General features: G+C 35.4%; 1 long non-coding RNA gene and 1 pseudogene across 1 annotated transcript in view; both read left to right on the top strand.

The window, feature by feature from the left end:
- The first annotated feature begins 1,088 nt into the window (after nucleotides 1-1,088).
- The window catches only part of LOC131814054 (uncharacterized), a 73,606-nt gene continuing 51,276 nt past the window's right edge, over nucleotides 1,089-23,418 (top strand). The window contains exon 1 of the long non-coding RNA XR_009347108.1: nucleotides 1,089-1,273. This is a non-coding gene — a long non-coding RNA (uncharacterized LOC131814054). The remainder of the gene's footprint in view (nucleotides 1,274-23,418) is intronic.
- On the top strand, nucleotides 5,459-5,583 carry LOC131814260 (U4 spliceosomal RNA; annotated as a pseudogene).

Raw genomic sequence — 23,418 nt, 5'->3', positions numbered from 1 at the left:
GATCTCTGTCAAATAAATAAATAAAATCTTTTTTAAAAATCTGATTAGTACTATAATGCCCCCTCAAAGAACCTTACAGTTCCTTTTCATCTCCTTCTTAATCCTTGAAACTACTTCCTCAATAACAGTCCTCCTCATTAGTCTGAAGGTCCCATGATAATGAGGATGTGTTTATACAACTCTAGTTTCTCCTCCAATAATTACTATTATTTCCTGATAAATGTACTGCCATGTCATGTAAATATACATCAAAAGTCAGTGATAGCACAGAATATTCAGGAGAGGAAATTCAGGTTGTGATTTGAGTTGAGAAATTGGGAGTCAGCCGAATACAATTATAAAATAGTTTAAATGGTCAAAAAGACTTTTTTTTTTTTTTTTTTTTTTTTGCCTTATACCATAGCTTTACATTTTTTGGTGACTGCTAGACATGTATTACCTAATAGAAACTGAGATCTATTAGGGGAGAATTTATGTTAAGATGGATAGGAGTTGAGCTATAGATAGGAGTTGCTATAGATGTGGGTACCTGAGTATACTTGTCTTTCCTCTTGTCTTTGGGGTTCCCTATCCATGGCTCCTTGGAGTGACTGTGTCATCTGTGACCTATAATCCACTGTTACTGTACTGCCATTTGGTCGGTGAGGTAGTAAGATGAAGGGAAAAAAGTTTCTATAATCCTCCGCATGAATTCCAGACCCTAGCTGTAGTTTTCTCAGTCTATTTGTGTAAACTGCTGGCTGGGTTTTCACCCCACAAGGTGAGACAGAAGGGATGGAGGGGGCCCAAGCTAGGAAGTAAGCTTTTTTTTTTTTTTTAAGATTTTATTTTATTTATTTGTCATAGAGAGAGAAGCGAGAGCAAGCACAGGCAGACAGAGTGGCAGGCAGAGGCAGACAGAGTGGCAGGCAGAGGCAGAGGGAGAAGCAGGCTCCCTGCCAAGCAAGAAACCTGATGCAGGACTCGATCCCAGGACGCTGGGATCATGACCTGAGCCGAAGGCAGCCGCCCAACCAACCAAGCCACCCAGGCATCCCGGAAGTAAGCATTTTTTAATCAGAGGAGTCACTTCCTGTGTTTCACAAGGGCTATCTTCCACTCCCTTCATCAGGATCATAAGGAGATATTTCTTGAACTCTAACTATGCAGCATTCCCAGAAGGAAAGTTTCGTGAGAGGGGAGATGATAAGTCTGTACTATGCCAGACATTTCCCACTCTCACACTTGTCTACTTAGTTTCCAACAACTGAACTTACAGAAGTTTCTGCCCCAGGTAAGCAAATACCAGCTCTGACTCTGGATTCGCATGGCTCTTCAGAGGTGGGAGGGTGACAGTTTGCTCTGCAACGTCTGTTCTCTAAAGGGTCCAAGAAAGGTCACTGACTTTCATTTTTCCAGGCATTCCTTGTTGTAAGGATGGGAGTGGTCATTAAAAGATCTTTACATGCAGAAGCTGAAACCAGAAGGTTCTCCATCAGTGTATTTTAAATTAATTTTTCAGTTTTTCTTTAGGAAAAACATTTTCATAAAGTGTGCACTAGGAAGTACATCCTTAGTTGTGAGGGAGGGATGGAACCCTACTATTCTTTTTTATTTCCATATTCTCTTGTTCACCCAATACAGTTGGAACACAGGAACACCTTGTGGATAGCTATTCTAATTGCTATAAAGGGATTCTGTTATTGTGACTTCTCCCACATCTCAGGAGCAAATATAATAAGACTATCAACAGCAGAAAAGTGATAAAAATATATCTGTATCCATACCCCAATTATCTGTTCTCCTGCTGAGCATAATTACATTTTGCATGTCGAATGACTATTCTCTGACCTAGGGGAGCTGATTTTGTGCTGTGAAGCTTGTCTGGACTACAGTGTGCTTAGGAAAAGAAGGTATGGCAGGAATTTAAAAAGGTGCATTCCCTCCAAGCAATTATAATCAACATGGCTCTTCAGATAACCTGTGCACTTGCATTCACATCAGTACAGGTGGGGAAGGCTGACAGGAAGCGGGGAGAGTTCAGTGCTTCTGAAAGTGATTTAAATTAAGATTCACTAGCACATTATACAATGTTTCCAATTAGTAATTGCTCTTAGGAGTAAAATCCATATATATCTATGTAAGAGGAAAAACTGATGAAAGTAAAAAAGATTTCTTTAAAAATTTAAGATCTTAAATTATACTATAAAGAGATGAGTAAATGTAGGATAAGATTAATCTGTGTTCTATGGCCAACACAAATTGTGAATGCATGCATTTTGAAGTAATAAATGATAAAGATGGTTTTGAAATGGAATCTCAAAAGCGCCTGCAAAAAAGGGGTGCCTGGGTGGTGTAGCTGGTTGGATGTCCAACTCTTGATTTTGGGTAGGGTCATGATCTCGGGGTTGTGAGAAAGAGCCTGCACTGGGCTCTGTCAGCACAGTCTGCTTGAGATTTTCTCTCCCTCTACCTTTACCCCTCCCAATTGTGACTCTCTTTCTCTCTCTCTCAAATAAAATTTTTGAAGACTATTTCCAGGATTTATACTTATATTCTCATACATGTGTACATGTGCATGTGTGTGCGTGTTAACTATATGTGTTATGTTGTGTCACTAAAGTGAGGCACTGATTTTTTTTTCAAATTTTTATTTAAATTCTAATTAACTAACAGTGCAATATTAGTTTCAGGTGAGAACCCAGTGACTCATCACTTACATATAATGCCCAGCGCTCATCACTATTTAAGTATGCGATTAAATCAAAGAATTCCACAGTGACATAAAATCATCACAAACAGGAGTAATATTTGCAATCATTTAAGCCTGCGTATTTGAAGTAGTGTAGCACTGAATTAGCCAGCATATTTGTACTTAGGCTGAAGAAGCCGACTAGCAGAACAGGGGACAAGTGTATTTAAAAGAGTTTTTGCACATAGTGTTTTAAAAACTTAATCAGTTGTATAAATTTAAATTCCAAAATGTTTTATATAATATTTTAATATCCATACTTTCCTGTGAAGTAGAAGACCTATAAAAATGGAATGCAAATAATGGACTGTACCTGGTTTGTAGATGGCTCCTTTAAAATGGAAAACATGCTCTCCAGGACATCACCATAAAGGTCAAACATATTTCACATATTCACTGCACTTTCCACTTGTCTGTAAATAACCAAATTTGTGTCTTCTGCTATGGAGTGTACCCAGACAATGAAACTTCAGTAAATTTAAGCATATTAAAAGTTGCCATATTTTCCCATTACAGGCATTTAATTTATATCACCGGGGTTCAGATAGTTGAGCACAGGAAATGGTATGCAAAAGATGGGTGAAGTGTTCCTTTTACTGCCTTACCCATATACTGTTACATTATACTGTTTATACTGTTATACAGTATAAATATATATATTATATACATTATATATACATCTTATATATATAATGTATACATCATACTGTTTATACTATACCCGTATACTGTTAACATTATACTGTTATACTATTATACCCGTATACGTTACTGCTCTTCCAGTGCATCACATAACTGTATACAAGCTATTACAGCCACACTGCTTTTCTCTATTCCAATACAACAGGACACTCCTGACACACACCATAGCACATCAAAGTTACCTTCTATTTCCAACCAAATGGACGATTTGCTTCTCCTCTAACTATACTGTTCTCATCAACTGGGCTGCTTAAAATCATCTCTTCCATAGTTAGGGAAATACTACCTATTACTCAAGAGCCAGTCTAATGCTACGTTTTTCCTGAAGCTTTTACTGAAACACCTAAGCTCTGATGTTAACTGAATCTACTCACAAATTTCCTTTTATTTGTTGACACATTATATTTGACTTGCATTTAGTAATGTGAACTTTTAAAATTCCCAGAGTTTCGAGCTTCCAGAGAGAGATAATTTTAAGGCTGTTTTTAGAGTTTTAAAACCATATCAAAATTGAAAGGAAGGGGGCGCCTGGGTGGCTCAGTGGGTCAAGCTGCTGTCTTCGGCTCAGGTCATGATCTCAGGGTCCTGGGATCAAGGACCACATCGGGCTCCCTGCTCATCGGGGAGCTTGCTTCCCTCCCTCCCTCTCTGCCTGCCTCTCTGCCTACTTGTGATCTCTCTCTGTCAAATCAATAAATAAAATCTTTAAAAAAAAAATTGAAAGGAAGGTATAGAGATTTCTGGTACACATGCTGCTCCCACACATGCTAGCCTCACACGTTATCATTGCTCTCTCTCATCAGAATGGTGCTTTTGCTACAACTGATGAAGCCACACTGATGCCTTTATAATCACCCAAAGTCCACAGTTTATATCAAAATTTATTCTTGGTACTATACGTTCTATGCCTTTAGGGAAATGCATAACAACATGTATGGAACATTATACCATTACATATAGTATTTTTACTGCTTTAAAAATCCCTTGTGCTTTACCTATTCATCTATGCCCTCAATCTCCAGCTCCTTAGAATGACTTAATTTTTATTGTCTCCATAGTTTTGGCTTTTCTAGAATGTCATATATTTGGAATCAGGCAGTACATAACTTTTCAGATTGGCTTCTTCTACTTAGGAATATCATTTAAGGTCCCTCCCTGTCTTTCCATGGTTTAATAGTTGATTTCTTCTTGAAAATCCATTTCTTTATATTGGATCTTGAAGTCAGGTAGTGCTAGTCCTTCAATGTTGTCCCTCCTCAAAACTGTGTTGTCTATTCTGGGTCTTTTATCTCTTCCCTTAAGCTTTAGGAGCCCTTTGTCAACATTTACAAAATAATTTGTGGATATTTTTAATTAATGTATAGATCAAGCTGGGAAGAACTGACATCTTGACAATATCGAGTCCTCCTATATATGAACATGAAATATTGTTCCTTTTTTAGTTCTTTGATTTCATTCACGAGGTTTTTGTGGTTATGTCATACAGATCTTACACAAATTTTGCTAGAGCTGTACCTAAGTACTGCTAAGACAGTAGATCTCACAGGTGTTTTACCACAGTAATGATAATGACAAAACTAGAAACTGATGTCTGCGAAATAAGAAAAGGCCACAGAGTTAGCTTGTAGTTTTTTCTTCTTTATTTGCAATCAATTGGAAGACAACTTCTGGAGAACAACATGACTCTAATTTCTTTATAAGAAAGGACAGACTTTTATGTATAGATACAGGACCAAAGAATAACTTTGATTTTCACCTCTAGCCAAGTAATTTACTAATAGCTAACAGTTATTGAATGTTTGCTATCTGACAGGCCCTCAGTGCTTAACACACTCTTCCAAAGTGGTTGCATCATTTTCCATTCTCATCAGCAGCATAGGACAGTTCCAGTTTTTCCACATCGTTGTTAACACTTGTTACCTGACTTTTCAATTCAATTTCAATCTCACTTCTAGCCATCCCGGGGTGTCAAGTGATACCTCCTTGTATTTTTACATGCATTTTCCTGATTGCTAATAATGTTGAAGCTTTGCGCAGTGGCAGTATCGTAGCCAATGAGGTTTATCCGAGGCGCGATTATTGCTAATTGCTAATAATGTTGGGCATCTTTTCATGCTCTTATTCGCCATCTGTTTATCTTCTTTGGAGAAATATGTTCAGATCCTTTTTTTTTTTAATGGATTCTATTTGTTGTTGAGTTGTAAGAGTTATTTATATATTCTAGATACATGTCCCTTTGTTGGATGTAAGACTTGAAGACATTTTTTCCCATTCTGTAGGTTGTCCTTATACTTTCTTTACTGTATCCTTTGAAGTACAAAAGTTTTAATTTTGATGAAGTCCATTTTATCTATTTTTCCATTGTTGTGCATTCTGTTGGTGTCATAGCTAAGAATCTTTTGCCAAATTCAAGGTCATGAACATGTATTCATGTCTCCTTCTAAGCGTTTGTAATTTGAACTCTTACATTCAGGTCTCTGATCCATTTTGAGTCAAATTTTGCAGAAGATATTAAGTGAGGATCCACCTTTATTCTTTGTGACTTTCCAGTTGTCCCAGCACCATTTATTGAGAAGTACTGGCTCCCTTGTAGAAAATCATTTGATAATGTATATGTGGGCTTATTTTTGGACCCCCTATTCTATTCTATTGATCTACATGTTTATCCTTGTGCCAACACCACACTTCAGTATTACCAAAAAAATATATTATCTTAATAATGACATTATAGTACCCTGTATTCATGGGACTGTAGTCTGGTATCCACTCTGAACATAACTTGTTTATATACACTTTTTTACTTAATTCCTACATTAATCTATACAGATAATATCATATATGCAAGGACCACCTGGCCTATGCCAATGCATTGCCCAGTGCCTCAAGGCTTTTCACATAATATATAATCTCTAAATAATTAGAGTTGACAATGGGTTTTATTCCTAATAAATATAAGGAAAGGGGATATTACTAAGCTGCAGAAAACCATAATACTGGAATTATGGTTGTTTGCATTCCCTGTCTCTATGAAATTCCACTCATAATTTATTATATAAATATTTCAAAAGTCTCACCAAGAAAATAATAGGCAACAACAACAGCAAAACATTTATCTCAACTGATAAACATGTTAAATTCAATCAACTTAAATTTTTATTGCTGACTCCTCATTTCAAGTTATAGATCTTAGTCTTCATGTGAGTTTCAAGATTTTAGAAGCTCACATAAACTGATTTAATAATGGCTGTGTAAGTGATAATTTTTATTTCTTGCTGTTTTCTACACTATACTAAATTATGTAACAAATGTTTACAATGCCCTAGAGTTATAATACCAATTTGTTGTACTGAAACGTTTTTTTGTTTAATTGACAAAGCTTCTCAATGCATAGTGATAATTAAGAATTTACATTTGGAATGCAACATTTTAAGAGGACATAAAAATGCAACTAAAAAATAATCATTAATACATAGAGCTATTTATATGATGTATTTATAGCTATATCTTAAATCATGTTTATTATAATTCACATACTTTATTACATACATGTGCCACTATAAACACCCACTTTCCCACACAAAATACATACTTACAGTCTTACATTTAACAAATGTCCATAATCATACCCAGGTGAATCAAAAATATATTTTGAGGTTTAAGGAAGAATGGCTTAAACAAAACTAGGAACATCACCAGTAAAATAGTAACAATGCTTCTTGAATCAATCTTCATGTATTAAAATTATAAAATACAATTTAAAAATGATCTTTTGAGCGCACCTCGGTGGCACAGTCAGTTGAGCATCCAACTCTTCATTTCAGCCCAGACGGTGATCTCAGGGTCATGAGGTTGAGCCCTGTGTGGGGCTCCCTGCTCAGAGTGGAGTCTGCTTCAGATTCTCTGCCTATGCCCCTCTCCCAACTTGCAAACTCTCTCAAATGAATAAAATATTTTAAAAATAATAATAAAAAATTAAAATGCCCTTTTAATTATGGTTAACTGTTTATTGTTTTGTTTGGGGTTTTTGTTGTTGTTGTTGTTGTTGTTTAGAATTCCTCAGGCAGAAATATTGTTCTTTAAGTTCTTTTGTTGGAAAGATATCTAGTATCTTAGATATTAGATGAAAGTCACAACAAATACAAACTAATAATTGGGCTTTTTATACATTCCAGGATGTCAGAGTAGAGAAATATTTTCCTTAAATTGAGGGATCACATATGGAAATTATCCCTTCATGGTAGTCAGGTGGTGGTAATTTTAAACGGATAACTCTTCTATTTATTTACTTTATTTCCCATTCAATAAATTTCCAAAGGCATTTCAAGATTTTAATGGTCATCTATCCAGTTAGTACTGAGCTTGAAATCAAAGTAAGAAGAAAACTATGAAGAAACAGTACATATCCAGCATAAGTTGAGATAATAACTATTCAATATAAGGAGGATTATTTTTCCTTGTTACAAATGCCTCTTGTTTCAAATGGAATTCACATCCATATGACCTTCCCCTACCTTATGCCTTATTGCTTGATGGTCACAAATATATTGAGATATTCAAATTTATTTTAAATCAATTTATCATAACTTAGAAGGATTTTCAAAACATTTCATGAATTCAGAATTTTTCACTTGAAACAAAATGAGGTCACTTTCTTGTCATTATTTTGTATTTAATTACCACATAAATAACTTTTAATGTGAAATATGCTTAATATCCAATTGTAAAAATACATTTGCTGAGTTAAATCAATCATGTGGGAAAATAAAAAGTATATAAAAATTACAGATTACACTTAGGTGTTGTGGGATCTAATTACAACATATTTACGATTTCTTTTGCTTTTTTAAGTCTATCCTTTTAAAATTGAAGTTTAAGAAGACCAATACTCTTCAGACCTCTTATAAAATATGACCTACTAATTTCTCTTTGGGTGGGCAAATACCTTATAATGTTAGGAATTTGTATGTCTGGCCCCATGTCAATCAGCAAAATGCTGAACTTGATTTAATGTTACTATTTTACTCTAGTTCAGCTATGGTGGGAGGTAATGGGAGTCTGTATTAGTTCAGAATACTGTGATGTATTCCTCTTTCATTCCCTGGCCTTCTAGAGCTTCTGCTCTTCTTCCCTCTGGTCTGGGGCTGCTCTGCAGGTGCAGGTGGATGGAGAGGAAAGAGTCAAGGGAGTCAAAGAGTTCTTACTTGCCTGGTATTGTCAAGACCTATGTCTGCCTTCAGGATCTGGTTGTGTTTAAAGCTGATTTCTTCCTTTGTTTAGACTTTAGTAGCTTTGCTGACCTTTCCCTACACATACACATCATTAGAGAGTCCTCACTGATAGTTACCTTAAAATGATTAAGTAGAGCTTCGGCTGTGCTGATGCTGGCGTCAGCCTATTAGAGGCAGTTATTAGATTTTCAGGAATTTTTTGAGTAGTTGGCTATGCACAGCCAATAATAAAAATCTTACATGTTATATTTACATGTTTTAATTATTTTTAGAAACAAAGATATGCATGCAAAATATAGATAATTTACTATTTTATATGCTTTAGAGGTTGTTCACAGTTATTGCTCCTGTTTGATGGAAAATTTCCATAGTGGTGTGCTACAGCCATCTCCTCACAAGGCAGCATTCAGGGATGTCAACGTGGTAGCTTTTAATCTAACAAGATAGCAGTGTTTACACCACAGACATCAGAAAACACTATAAATCAGAGCTTTATGTTTTAAATTGTCTAAATTTAATATAGTAATGGATGAAATATTAATACAGATAAGACTGAAAAGTATGCCATGGCTAGAACTATTACTTGGTAAATAACTCAAAAATTAAATTAAAAAATTCAGTATATAAAGTGTTGTGAGATGTAGCAAGCAAGCCATCTATGTGATTGTGGAACAAGTTCTGACATACATTTTTCATTGTGTCTCTTTCATCTTATTAATATGAATGAAAATATCAACCAACACTTTACATTGGAACTATGCTATTTCATCAGTTCTAACCATAGTTTGGCTACTGATACAGGAATAAGGCAAGATCAATAAAAGCATTTTATGAGAATCGATGGCTACATGGAATTTATCATAAACAATATTGTTTATTTGTAGCAATATTTGTAAAACTGGTGCTGCATATCCTATAGATCAGTTCAATTCAGAATAGATTTATGTGGATATGTACATACTGAATTATTTCTTTCCCAGAGAACTGGTGGTTAAATATTACCAGCACATCACCGGATATCTTTCTATGCATATTCTGGCTGATGATTTATTTGTTCCAAATCCCCTAGAATCCAGTTTCTCATGACTAAGCCCTAAGGTCTTAAGAACATAAAAAGAACATAAGAAATGTAGGGTGTCTGTGAATGTGATCAATTATCTGATTCACTGGATATGTACATGGGTCTTCTGCACCCCAAAAAAATCTGAAAATGCAGGTGGATGCTAATATTCTAGCAACATTACCCTTACTGTTGTCATTAGATAAATGAAGCTGCATGTCTCTTTAAGCTTTACACTTTTTAAAGTAGAAATCAGAAACTATGCCCAATAGAAAATGAATCGCATATTAAATATACCATGCAATCCCCTCTCTTTATAATGAGACCAACATAAAACATATTACATATAGTCCAAATAATTCAACCTGACAGTAATAAGGTATATAGCATTTTCTCTTCCCAGAAACCTCCTAGTGTCGATACTAGTGATATATTATTTTATCACTAAGGAAAAAATTAAACTACACAAACCAGGTATTGTAAATAAAAACAAGAACAGCATAAGCATTAAGTTTCTATAGAGAATCTAGAGTATTAGAAAGTCATTTGTAGATTGTCAAACTTCATGATTTTTTAATATAAGTTCAATCACCTGGACATTTACTGTGTTCCAAATACTACACTAAGTGTATCAGTTCTATAAAGCAAGAATTATTATTTTCATATGTAGATTAAGAATAAATATAAACAGATATACAAACACGAGAGTGCACACATTCACGTGGACAGACAATGTTTAAAGATCGCATAATAGGTAAGAATGCAACCAAATTGGAGCCCAGTTCTGTCAAATTTTCAATATACCTGAATGAGGATTGGAGTTTAAAAATGTGAATACAGGTAAACATTTAAGAATGAAACAGCATTTTAAATCTCAAGTAGAGAATTTCATGAGAGTAACCCCAAATTTCATCTCCACTGAATTTCCAACCCAGAGAAGATATGTAGAAACACACACACACACACAAATTGAATACAGATTTTGAAGAGCTAAAAATAATCTTAATGTTTTTTCGACTCATTTCTCTCATTTTATAGATTCATAAGTGAAGCACAAAAAGCAGAGTTTGGCCTTAGCGCTAAATACCAGAACCAGAAATGCTGGCTTCTTAAAGATTTTATTTACTTATTTTAGAGAAAGAGAGAGAGTGCAAGCAGGGGAGGGTCAGAGGGAAAAGGAGAGAAAGAATCTTTTTTTTTTTTTTTTATAGATTTTATCCATCCATTTGACACACAGAGAAAGAGAGAGATCACAAGTAGGCAGAGAGAGAGGGGGAAGCAGGGTCCCCGCTGAGCAGAGAGCCTGATGCAGGACTCGATCCCAGGACCCCGAGATCACAACCCGAGCTGAAAGCAGAGGCTCAACCCACTGAGCCATCCAGGAACCCAAGAGAAAGAATCTTAAGCCAAATTCCCACATGGCTCAGAGCCCTATTGGGGGATAGATCCTATCACCCAAGTCATGACCTGAGCTGAAATCAAATCAGATGCTTACCCAACTGAGCCACCCAGGTGCCCCTCTTCGAATAATTTTTAAAGCTTAACTTAGAGCATGGCATTAACATCATGATTTTTATACCAAGTCAATATACTTTTAAGTTACATATGAGGGGAATAAGAATCATGATAGAATGACTTTAACTTCTTGTTGAAGCATGTTTGTATTTATCTCGTTTTTAATATATTATCTGGCATTATTCAGAAGTTTAAATAATTGAATTCAAAATCTAATCTCAAAAATGTATTTTTCATAATCTGTATAAAACTACTGCAAGTATAAATTATTATTTTTTAAAAGATTTTATTTATTTATTTGAGAGCGAAAGAGAGCAAGAGAGAGAACACAAGCAGGGGGAGTGGGAGAGGGAGAAGCAGGCTTCCCGCTGAGCAGGGAGCCTGATGCAGAACCCTGGGATCATAACCTGAGCCAAAGGCCGACACTTAACCCACTAAGCCACCCAGGCACCTCTAAATTATGATGTTTTGTTTAAAATTCTTCTCTGCAAAGGGTGTTGGGAGGACAAATTTACAGATTATAGTAATTCCTTTGTATCCCAGCCCAAGCTAATGATTAGAATTGGATAGTAAAAAAGTTGAATTACACGATTGAGTTAGAAATAGCCACTTAGGCTTTTTAGCCTGTCTCCCTGAAAGCAACAGAACCAATTTAATCAAACAGTGTGAAGAGAGTGACAGATGAAAAGCACATCAATCCTAGTAGGTCTGGCATGACTTGAAAGACAAAATCTATCACAAAGAATTAAAAGCACAATGTAAAATGGAAACAGACAGAAAGACTTGATTTACATGCCTGCTCTATTGGAGCATGGATAAAGATTGCAGAAGCCACTGGAACCACGATTTAGCTGTAGAGAATGAATGTCAGGCCAGCACAACTCACAAATGACAAAGCAGTAGAAACCCTATGTCTAACTCTCAGCCATTAGCTGAATCACTTAGACTTCAGAACAACTTGCAAAATATTTAACACACAGGGAAGTTTAGATATGGCATTTTAAAGTCATTAAGATTTTTGGATTTTTGGAGAACTTCTAAAATTCCATTAGGAAATTGATAAATGTATCACTGTAGTGCACAAATTGGAGAAAAGGCTAAATATTTATGTGTCCAATTTATAACTTCTTAGCTATACTCTGAATCTTTATAATATTGGTAAAGGACCCCTCATTACTAGACATGGCATTTATTTTTAGATAATCATCATACATAAAAAGTCCAGAAAATAATGTAAATGAATTCTTTACTTTACTGATAAAATCTTTGTTTTAAACTTCAAGGTATACTTAATATGCAAAAAGTTGCAAACATTTAATGTATATATTTTGATCAGTTCAGACATTAAATACACACATCATACCATCACCACAAACAAGGTAACAAAGATATCCATCACCGTCAAAATATTTATGTTCCCTCCAGGTGTGTGGGTGTGTGTATGCGTGTGCATGGGTGTGTGTACGGCATGCATTAAGAATGCTCCAAATGAGATTTACATTCTTAGCAAATGTCTAGGTATACAATATTGTATTTTTCATGTACAGATTCTATGTTGTATAGGAGATCTCCAGACTTACTCATCTTTAGAACTGCAACTTTATACCCCTTGAGAAATAACATCCTATAATTCCTTCCTCTCAGCTCCTGGCAACCACCATTCTGTTCTCTGGTTCTAGAAAAGTGTTTGATTCTTTTATGTACTCCAAAGAAGTAAAATCATGTAGTATATGTCCTCCTGTGACTTATTTCACTTCTATGACTTATTTCACTTAGTATAATGTCTTCCAGGTCCATCCATGATGGCCCAAATGATGGGATTTTTCTTGGCAAAGGCTAAGTAATGTTTCACTGTATGTACATACCATGTTTTCTTTATTCATACACCTGTGGGTAGGCATTAGGGTTGTGTTCTTTTCTTGGATACTTTAAATAATGCTGCAATAAACATGGGAGTGCAGATATCCCTTCAAAATTAAGATTTAAATTCTTTGGGATATACACCCAGCAGTGGGATTGCTAGAATATGCGGTAGTTCAGTGTTTTATTTTTTGGAAGCCTGATATTATTCTCCATCTCGGCTGCATCATTTTACATTCCTACTAACAGTGTACAAGGGTTTAAATTTCATCATATCCTCAGCAGGATTTGTTATAAAATTTTTAATTGCTATTTTAATTGGTGTTAGGTGGTAGCTCACTTTCATTTTCATTCATATTTACCTGATGATTAGCACTTTTTCTTATATCTGCCTTGATTAAATGTTTATTCAAATCTTTTGCATTTTTTTTCAAGATTTTATTTATTCACTTGACAGAGATCACAAGTAGGCACAGAGGCAGGCAGAGAGAGAGAAAGGGGGAAGCAGGCTCCTCACTGCGCAGAGAGCCCAATGTGGGGCTCAATCCCAGGACCCCAAGATCACGACCCGAGCTGAAGGCAGAGGCTTAACCCACCAAGCCTCCCAGGCGACCCATGTCATTTGCATTTTTTTAAAGATTTTTTTTTTTAATTTGAGAGAAAAAGAGCAATGGGGAGAGAGCCCACATGGGGAGAAGGGCAAAGCAAAAGGAAGAAGCATACTCCCCACTGAACAGGGAACCTGACATGGAGGCTTAATCCCAGGACCCTGGGATCATGATCTGTGCCGTAGGCAGATGCTTAACAGACCAAGCCACCCAGACACCCCGGTCTTCTGCATTTTTAAAATCAAATTGTTTTGTTTTGTTGTTTTGTTATCCTTCTCAAACTCTTCCAAAAAACTGAAAGGTGTTCCCTTTTCATTTTACAAGGTCAGCCGGCATTACCTTGATATCAAAGCCAGATAAGGACACCACAAGAAATCACAAGCTGATATCCTTGATGAACAAAGATGAAAAAATTCTCAACAGAATTGTGGACCACCACACTCAAAAGCACATTAAAAGGAACATACACCATGACATAGTGAGACTTATCCCTAGGATGCAAGAACAGTTTAACTTATGCATAATAAAGATGCTCAAGAAATTAGGTACAGAAGGGATGTCAACATAATAAAGGCCATATATAATAAGCCCACAACCCATACTCAGCAGTGAAAGCTGAAAGCTTTAACCTTTAGTATCAGAAATATGGCAAGGATGCCCATTACTGTCCCTTCTGATCAACAAAGTAATAGAAATCCTAGCTATAGCAATTAGGCAGGAAAAAAAAAAAAGGCATCCAAATCAGAGAGAAAGAAGTGAAACAGTGTCTATTTGCAAATGACGTGATCTTATATACTGAAGACCCTAAAGACTCTAAAAGAAAAAAAAAAAAAAAACTTTTATAACTAATAAATTCAGTACAGTTGCAGGATATAAAAAATCCATAAACAGAACTCAGTTATATTTCTATGCCTGAACAATGTACTATCTGAAAAAAGAAATTTTTTAAAAAATCCTACTTACAATAGCATCAGTAACATTAAAATACTAAGTAATAAACCTAACAACAGAGGTTAATGTTTGTATACTGAAAACATTGATAAAAGAAATTAAAGACAAACAAATGGAAAGACATTTCATGTTCAAAGATTGGAAGGCTTAGTATTTTTAAAATGTCCATACTATCTCAAGTGATCTACAGATTCCAGGCTACTCCCAACAAAATTCCAATAATTATTTCTCTATCAACCACATTCCCATTTGTGGAGAGTCTCTATTCTTATTCTCTTCTTTCCAACTATCTCCCAATCTCATTGTCTTTCTCCTATTCTTCGAGACTTTACATCCCCACTTTTTCTTTCTAAATTCATAGACTTCGAGTTAATGATTTTTAATATGGAAGCAGATTCTGGTTCTTCATGTCCTGTCCTCAAAGAATAGAAATAAATAAAGAGAAAATATCCCAACTCAGTTTCAGACTACAACATCTGAAATAAAAACCTACTGTCCTCTTAATAGTACTGGAGCTGATGAAGCTATAATTAATTTTCCTATCACTTAAAACACCTATCTGTTTTTTCAATAATTCTTAAGCTTTTTTTTCAAGTACTCTAATTTAGTTGGGCAAATAAATTGCTACGCAGATTCTTTACTCCAGAATGTTAATAGGATGGGTAGGATATGGTACTCACTGTTTTGCCAAAAATGTGGTATTATTTAAGTGTGGGATATCTTGTCATGTATGTGGCTTTTTGTACTTCCTGAATAATTACCAAGTTAAATATTTGAACATATACACACAGATATTTTATACTGGGCAAGAAGAGAGTTATCTTTTTAAAAATATACATGATGAATCTAATTATTGACTTTGTTTGCCACTCTACTGTTAAATAAGTGAATAAAGTATGTTAAAGAATAGGCATTTGGAAATTAATTTTGATATTATACAAATTATAAAGCATAACAAACTAACAACAGTTTCTAGGTTTTCAAAGAACTTTTGGCATCGCTAGTTATTTCCTAGGAAATAAATTATGCAGCTGATTTTCCTTAAAGACAGAATGAAGAGTCAGAATGCAATACTTCACTACTGAAGAAGGATCAAGCTGAGAGTAGGTTTAGTTTAGAAACAAAACCTTACTTTTAAAAAGCAACACATAACACTGTAAAATGTAGACTAAAATCATTTGACTTCAAGTGATGAGAATTTCAGATAAATCGTTAGAAGATAATACTTTGAAATGAATGTGAGGGGGAGAAACTCTCTCAAGGTTTAAGATATTCAGGTATGACTAAAGAATGAAAAACCTTAAAGAAATATCTTTAGCATAGTTTTCTCACTTTGTAATTTTGAATCTTTGGAACATTCATATTTGAAATTTTACTTCAATGAAAAAGCATATTCCTCAGCCTTAAAAGTTCAAAGATTTTAGAGAAATGTGATAGTTTATATTCTTTTTAGTCTCTTCAAATCTTAGGTAAGCAGAATTTATGATAAAGGGTTTCAAATAACAGAAAAGGTAAAATAGTTTATATCTACGGAAAGCATGACCAATATATCCTCCACATTTATGTATTCAAAACTAATATATCAGTTTCTAAGAAAAAAAGCTTACTTTTAAAAAATGTTCTTGATAATTGAAGTAGTTTTCAAAATGACTAGTCAACATTAAATCTGAAAATAATCAACTGGCTCAGTTTTTTTTCTGTCTCTTAAATGGTATCATAGCTCTACACTGTAAGTCACTGAGGATGTCTAATAGAAATTAGATTTTATGACTATTTGCCATATTCTCACATTCAAATGTCATTTAAAATGATCAAAACCCACCTCCATCTCCCCACAGAATGCTTTTAAGAAATAAACTTGTGGGGAAGGATTACACATAGAAAGACACCATCTGAATTGATAAGACACATAGGTGCTTTAGAAGTAAATGTTTTCAAGATATCAGAGATCTCTGATGAAATATTGTTAGTATCAAATTGAAACTTTTGGATTATTATAAATGTAATTGTGAAATAGTCTTTCATACACATATAAACATATCTTCTAAGCAAAACTCAAGATCACACTATTGAAAAAGTACTATCTTTGTAAGAAAATTTATCTGTAAAACTGGAATTAAGCTTCTATGGCTGGATATAAACAACTTCATTAAACACTTAAAAGCTGCCCAACTTCATTAAACACTTAAAAGTATACACACACATTCTTGTAGTTACTATTTGCAGAAATTATACATAAGTTTCCCAGAATCACAGTCCTAAAATGAATCTCAAATATCTAAAAAGAGTACAGATTATGAATTTTTTTAAACCATAAAGATAGATGACATAACAGCAAAGTCTCCAAGGCATCAAACTAGAATTAAATTTAGAATTTAATTTAATTATTGTGTCCTATCCTTGCTTTGATGTTTGGTAAAATAATAACTACAACACTTGTCCATAAAGCATTTTTGGTTGCCCTTGGTTCCTACTCAGTCCTTACTCTCTATTTCCAAAATCGTTATTAAATCTACACCCTACATTCCAATTTATTTCCATGTACATATATTACTCCACAGATTATTTGCTGGATAGTAAAACTGATTAGGATTATTTTAGCCTAGAATATATAGCATTTAAAGGATGTGTTTTTATTTAGAATTTATATTATAGTTTTCCCTGAGTAGACAGTAGAGGATTTCAGCCTTCAGAGAGGAAACAGGTAAAGAAGAGAACCACTTAGCTCTGTTGAACTACAAAGAGACTAAGAATTTGGAAGCATCATATACAAAGCAAGATGTAAGTAAAATTGTTGTAAAAGCTAACTATAGGAACAAGTGATAACCTTTACCTATCTCCAAACAGAAAATGCTAGAAAGCAGAACAGCTGCTAAGAGATCAGAGATTTACTTCCTGGAGACTTCCCCCCGCTCCCCCAGAAGATTCAATGGAATCTGGAAACAACAGTAAAAGGCAGGATAAAAAGTAAAGTCAAAAAGAAGAGAATGAAGTGAAAGTATGCTTTGATCTTATTTTCCAATCCAATGTGCAGAATGAGAACGGGACTTAACCACCTAGAAAGAATTACTGGGGCCTTGAAGTTTCACCCATAGAAAAATTCAAAGGTCTGGGGGGAGGGGGTACAAAACATCATTGCCAAAGGCTGCTTTCACATTCAGATCCACTTGCTTCATGATAGAGAAGTGCGGCCAGAGAACAAACTTGATGGTTGCCAGAGGGGAGAAGAGGGTAGGGGAAGAGTCAAAACGGCTAAAGGAGAGTGGGAGATCCAGGCCTCCAGTTACGGAATGAACAAGTCCCAGGAATAAAAGGTACTGTATAGGGAATATAGTCTATGGTATTATATGGTGACAGCTGGTAGCTATACTTGTGATGAATATAGCATAGCATATAGATTTGTCAAGTCACTATGCTGTATGCTTGAAACTAATACAATATACTTCAATTAAAAAAAAAAAAAGTGGGGAGACTTGTACCAAGGAAATCTTAGTGGTGCAAGACATTTCTTAGGAAACTAAATCTGACATGCAGATTGACAGGTAGCAACTGGGGAGTGCTCCCAGGATCAGTACATGAAGAATAAGAAGGAAGCAGAATTGACATGGGGGAAAGCTAAAAAGCAGCTCAGTTACAACAAAGGCCTGAGCTAACGCTCCAGTGATTCTGGCTCTCAGCTCTTCATACACAATTATTAACCAGTGTTTAGACGGGGGCTGTCACACAAAGAGGGAGGTGACTTTTCTTGAGGTATGATTTTCTTTAGCTGAGATGAGGGGGAGAGGGATTCAGCCAAGACTTCTGGCTGCTAACAGCCCCATTATCTGGTAAACTAAAGCATGAGCTCCGCAGGGTGACTCTGGACAGCATGTGACATAGTCCACTACAGTCTACCCTTTATTTCAGACAACTTTTGAAATCCCAGTGGCACTAACAAAAACATTTATTATGACTATATCAAGGCCTAATTCTCCCTCAGCTGAATCCTATTTCCTTAGGTTTCTCACAGTCACTAATGCCTAGATCACATGCCATTCAAGTTCATGCATGTAAATGCCCAATATGGAGTCGATATCTGTGGAAAAACTCAACCTGTGATTTGCACTGACAAAAATGCTTAGTGACCCACTTAGCAAATTTATACTTTCAAAAATCTGCAGTTCTGGGCTCTATAGGTTTAAAGATTCTGGTTCCTAGAGGAGAAATTTTTCTGTTAGGTACCCTAGCAAGAGTCCCATCAATCTTCAAATTAAGATTACTGCCTGCCCATTAATTTCAATTTTCTTGTACCTAGATACTAAAAGTTAGAAAACAAGTAATCTACCTTTGAGGGAGGATGAATTCTGATCATTGGGATAAGGTAGGCTTGCTGTTACACAATGGGGTGAGGAAAAATGTAGAACACCCTGGAGACCCACCTAGTTTGTCTTTAATTCTGCCTTCTAACACTGACAATAAACTGACCAGTACAGCATCAGGGCTTGAGTTGACATGGTGTATGGGGCTTTTAGGGATAAGGATTGGGGTCACCCACCAAGTAAGCCACCTATTCCTGCAGAGGTTCTAGCTGAGGAGCCTAGAATGGATGATAAAGAACTTCATGAGTTATCAGCTGTGACTTTGAGACCAGATGGGGAAAAGGGATTATCATTTGTTCCAATAATCACTATCTTATATATTTCCCAGGAAAAAAAAAAAAAAGATTTGAAGGAAAGTTTTAAAGAGGTCTAGTTAATAGACTGTGATATGATACATACTACCAACCATTATAGAAGGTCAAGATTAATAAAAGGAAAACAAAAGACCTTTGGAGTTAAAAAATAAATAAAACAGATATTACTTAAGGAAAAGTTATAAAAAGCTTTCATGAATATAAATCAAAGCAACAAAAATGGCATAAAGTAAATTAAAAATAAAAACCTAGAGTATTTTTTGAAGAGGAAGATCTAAATATCAGATGCTTAGAAAAATATAAAAATATGAAAGAAAATAAAGGCAAGACAAGTTCCTAAAATTAAAGACCTCGAGTCTCTAGACTGAAAGTGTTTACATAGTGTCAACTACAATAAATACAAAAAGACCCATGAAATATATTTTCATCAAATTCCAGAACATTGTAGATAAAGGTACAAAACTGTATAGGTAGAAAAAAATTAAACATGTAGAAATTATAGTTTACTTGGTCACATACAAATGAGTGAAGTTAAAAATAGCATTTCTCAAAAACATCAAAAAAAGTATTCCTCTGATTTTTAAATTCTGTGAGAAAACACAAATAATTTTGAGGACAGAAAAATTACATTTTCAGTTCTGTAATAATTTAGAAAATACCTCACTCATTCACAGTTTCTCAGGAAATTTATTCCTGATATGCTCAAAAGATATGCTCAGAAGATGTGCTCGAAAACATAAGGATTTAGATCTTAATATAAAATGTGACGGGGGTGCCTGGGTGGCTCAGTGGGTTAAGCCGCTGCCTTCAGCTCAGGTCATGATCTCAAAGTCCTGGGATCGAGTCCAGCATCGGGCTCTCTGCTCAGCAGGGAGCCTGCTTCCCTCTCTCTCTCTGCCTGCCTCTCTGTCTACTTGTGATCTCTCTGTCAAATAAATAAATAAAATCTTTAAAAAATAAATAAATAAAAAATAAAATGTGATGGGACCTAGGAAATATTTCTAACTCCAGGTGGGGAGAGAATCTCATGATGACACTTCTAAGATTTGAAAAGTAGCAAATTATCAAACATTGCCAATTCCCCCTCCAAATTCTACTCCACCTGTCAGTAAACCAAGAAGTAACAGATCCAACATGCAAATATAAATACTCCAAAGAGAAAACCTAGACCAGAAGATTGTTAGCCAACCTACATAAGAAGGAATATGGTTTTAAGGGAGGTCAATTATGGGTGGAGAAGAAACTGTTAGGTGTGCCCTTTTCCTGGACAATGACCCTCTAAGTCATTATTTCAAAACAGGAAAAAAAAAAAGGTAGGAAACTAGGCTAAATTACATTAAGACAGTTTAAATATCTTACAAGGAAAGTCTGACCATTTAAGGAATTAGCTCATTTCTTCTTTCCCCTATATTCTTTATCAAGAAGGCTGGATTACTAAAATTGAAATAATTAATTCCTGAGCAGCATGTTATGAATCAAATATGCCTCATCAACTTTAAACCCTTAATATTGAGTTTTCAGTTTTCAGGGGGCACTCTTCAACACCATCTAAACACATTAGATATCATGCATGGTGGAGTCCAGGTATCTCTTCCGAATAGAACTCACTATCCCACATGGTTAATAGCTCCAGGGGACTACTGCACCCATGTGGAAATACAATGACACATGAGAAATTCAACCATAACTAAAAGCCGTAATAGAGGTCTGGTTTTCAGTATGGCATGTGAAGAGCTTGGAAGCTGTTGCTTCCAACCTTAGGACAAAGAAAAGGTTAACAGAAAACTAAAAATCAACAACTCTTCTTAGATCTGTCAGATAACTGAAGTCCCAGGTCAAACCACCACACTAAAAACTGGGAACACAGGCAAATATAGACAATCACAGGTACCTGGGAAACAAAGCTGCTGCCCCAGGAGCCAAGAACTGAGAGGCGTAATTAATGAGTGATTGACTAATTGAGGAAGATAGAGATTAACAGATAAAAGACTCCTGGGGGCCCAGTCCTGGGGACTTGAGTCTTGTGAGTTTTCTCTCCAACAGCCCCATAAGGTTCTCAGGGTAAATAATTGGGAAAAACCCCTCTTGTTTCTGACAGGGAAAGGGAAAACTAAGAATTTTTAAAATATGCCTGTGTCATGTTGTTTTCCTTAACAAAGGTTTGCTCTACAAACAAAATTATTTTACCAAAGACGAACCAATTTGGATTTTTAGCAGAACGTAACTCACCTGGTGGTAGAGGAGTATCTAATTCTAGCCTTTACTAGTTTCCCTTTATCACATAAAAGGGAGGGGGCAGAAGAGGAAGTCGCTGAGAAGCACTCCTGGAGGCCATGTCCCAGGGGCACAGATTCCCTCAAATACTGAAGCCTAATCATAGAATTCTAGAACACTTCCTGCACCCTCTGCCAAACGTTACTATATCAGTTAGAGTCCTATATAATAACAGGGTTTACAGCTAAAAGGACTGAAGTGTTCTTTCTTAAATAGAGTCTGAAACTCAAAGAGAGGGAATATGAAAACAACTCTAGAGATTTCAGCCGCTGATAAATACATTTTAGAAATGACAGTAAGTACAACTTGACTCATAGCCTAACTCATTCTATGAAGTCAGCGTTACCCTAATACCAAGACAAATATATTAAAAGAAAGGAAAACGATAGATCAATAGCCCTTATGAACATAGAAGCAAAAATTCTCATCAAAATTTTAGGTATATTACACACCATGACCATGTGGAATTTATTCTAAGTATATGAGACTAGCTCAACATTGTCCTACATTTTTGAGTTCCAGAATTTTGAGGGGTTTTTTTTTGTGTGTTAATTTAAATGTTAGTTAGTGAACATACAGTGCAATATTGGTTTCTGAAGAATTCAGTGATTCATCACTTACAATATCCAGCACTCATCACAACAAGTATCCTCCTTAATATCTGCCTCCTCCATCAACCCTCAGTTTGTTCTCTATCTTTAAGAGTCTCTAATGATTTGTTTCCTTCTCTCCTTTTTCTTTTCCCTCTTCCCATATGTTCACTTGTTTTGTTTCTTAAATTCCACATATGAGTGAGATGGTATAGTATTTGTTTTTCTCTGACTGACTTATTTCACTTGGCATAATATGTTCTAGCTCTATCCACGTTGTTGGAAATGTCAAGATTTCATATTTTTGATGGCTGAGAAATATTCTACTTTATATACATATACATGTGCATATATTTATATATACATACATACACACACACACACCCCACATCTTTTTCTCCATTCATCAATTGATGGACATCTGGGCTCTCTCCATAATTTGGCTATTGTTGATAATGCTGCTATAAACATTTGGGTGCATATATCCCTTCAAATTTGTATATTTGTATCCTTTGGGTAAATATGTAGTAGTGCAATTTCTAGCATTTTGTTTTTGATTATTAGAGCTTCCATTTCTGCTTATATTACTAATCTGTTCTCGCATCTTGTTCACTTGTCCCATTACAGCGCGCTGCAAGTTAATTACAGCTTTTTTTTTTTTTTTTTAAGATTTTATCTATTTATTTGACAGAGATCACAAGTAGTCAGAGAGGCAGGCAGAGAGAGAAGGAGAAGCAGACTCCCTGCGGAGCAGAGAGCCAGATGTGGGGCTCAATCCCAGGACCCTGGGATCATGACCCGAGCTGAAGGCAGAGGCCCAACCCACTGAGCCACCCAGGTGCCCCTAATTACATTAAATGTCCAGATTTCTGCTATATCTGAGCCTGGCTCTAGTGTGCTTTATGTATTCATACTGTGTTGATTAAAAGTCAACTTTTAGTATGACTTATGATTTCCGTTGAAAGCTGTATATGATGGAAACATAGTCAACAGAGTGGAGGTAAACAGGCCTTTAGTGTGAGATTTTATGTTTATCTGGCTAGGAGTTAGCTTGTGTTTATTTCCTGCTCTAACTGCAGGTGTCAGAGACTAAATTGTCAACTCTTGTCCTGGATTTGGCTGTCCTGCTGTCTTTGAGTTTCTCCTAGGTATTTCTTTTTAAATAAGGTATGAGACATGCATTTCTATTGCATTCTCCTGTTATTATACAAGAACCCTATTGATGTG

Source organism: Mustela lutreola, chromosome 13 (assembly GCF_030435805.1).
Source record: "Mustela lutreola isolate mMusLut2 chromosome 13, mMusLut2.pri, whole genome shotgun sequence".
Classification (NCBI taxonomy): domain Eukaryota; kingdom Metazoa; phylum Chordata; class Mammalia; order Carnivora; family Mustelidae; genus Mustela; species Mustela lutreola.
Note: the sequence above shows the minus strand (reverse complement) of the source record. Positions and strands in the feature narration are given on the sequence as shown.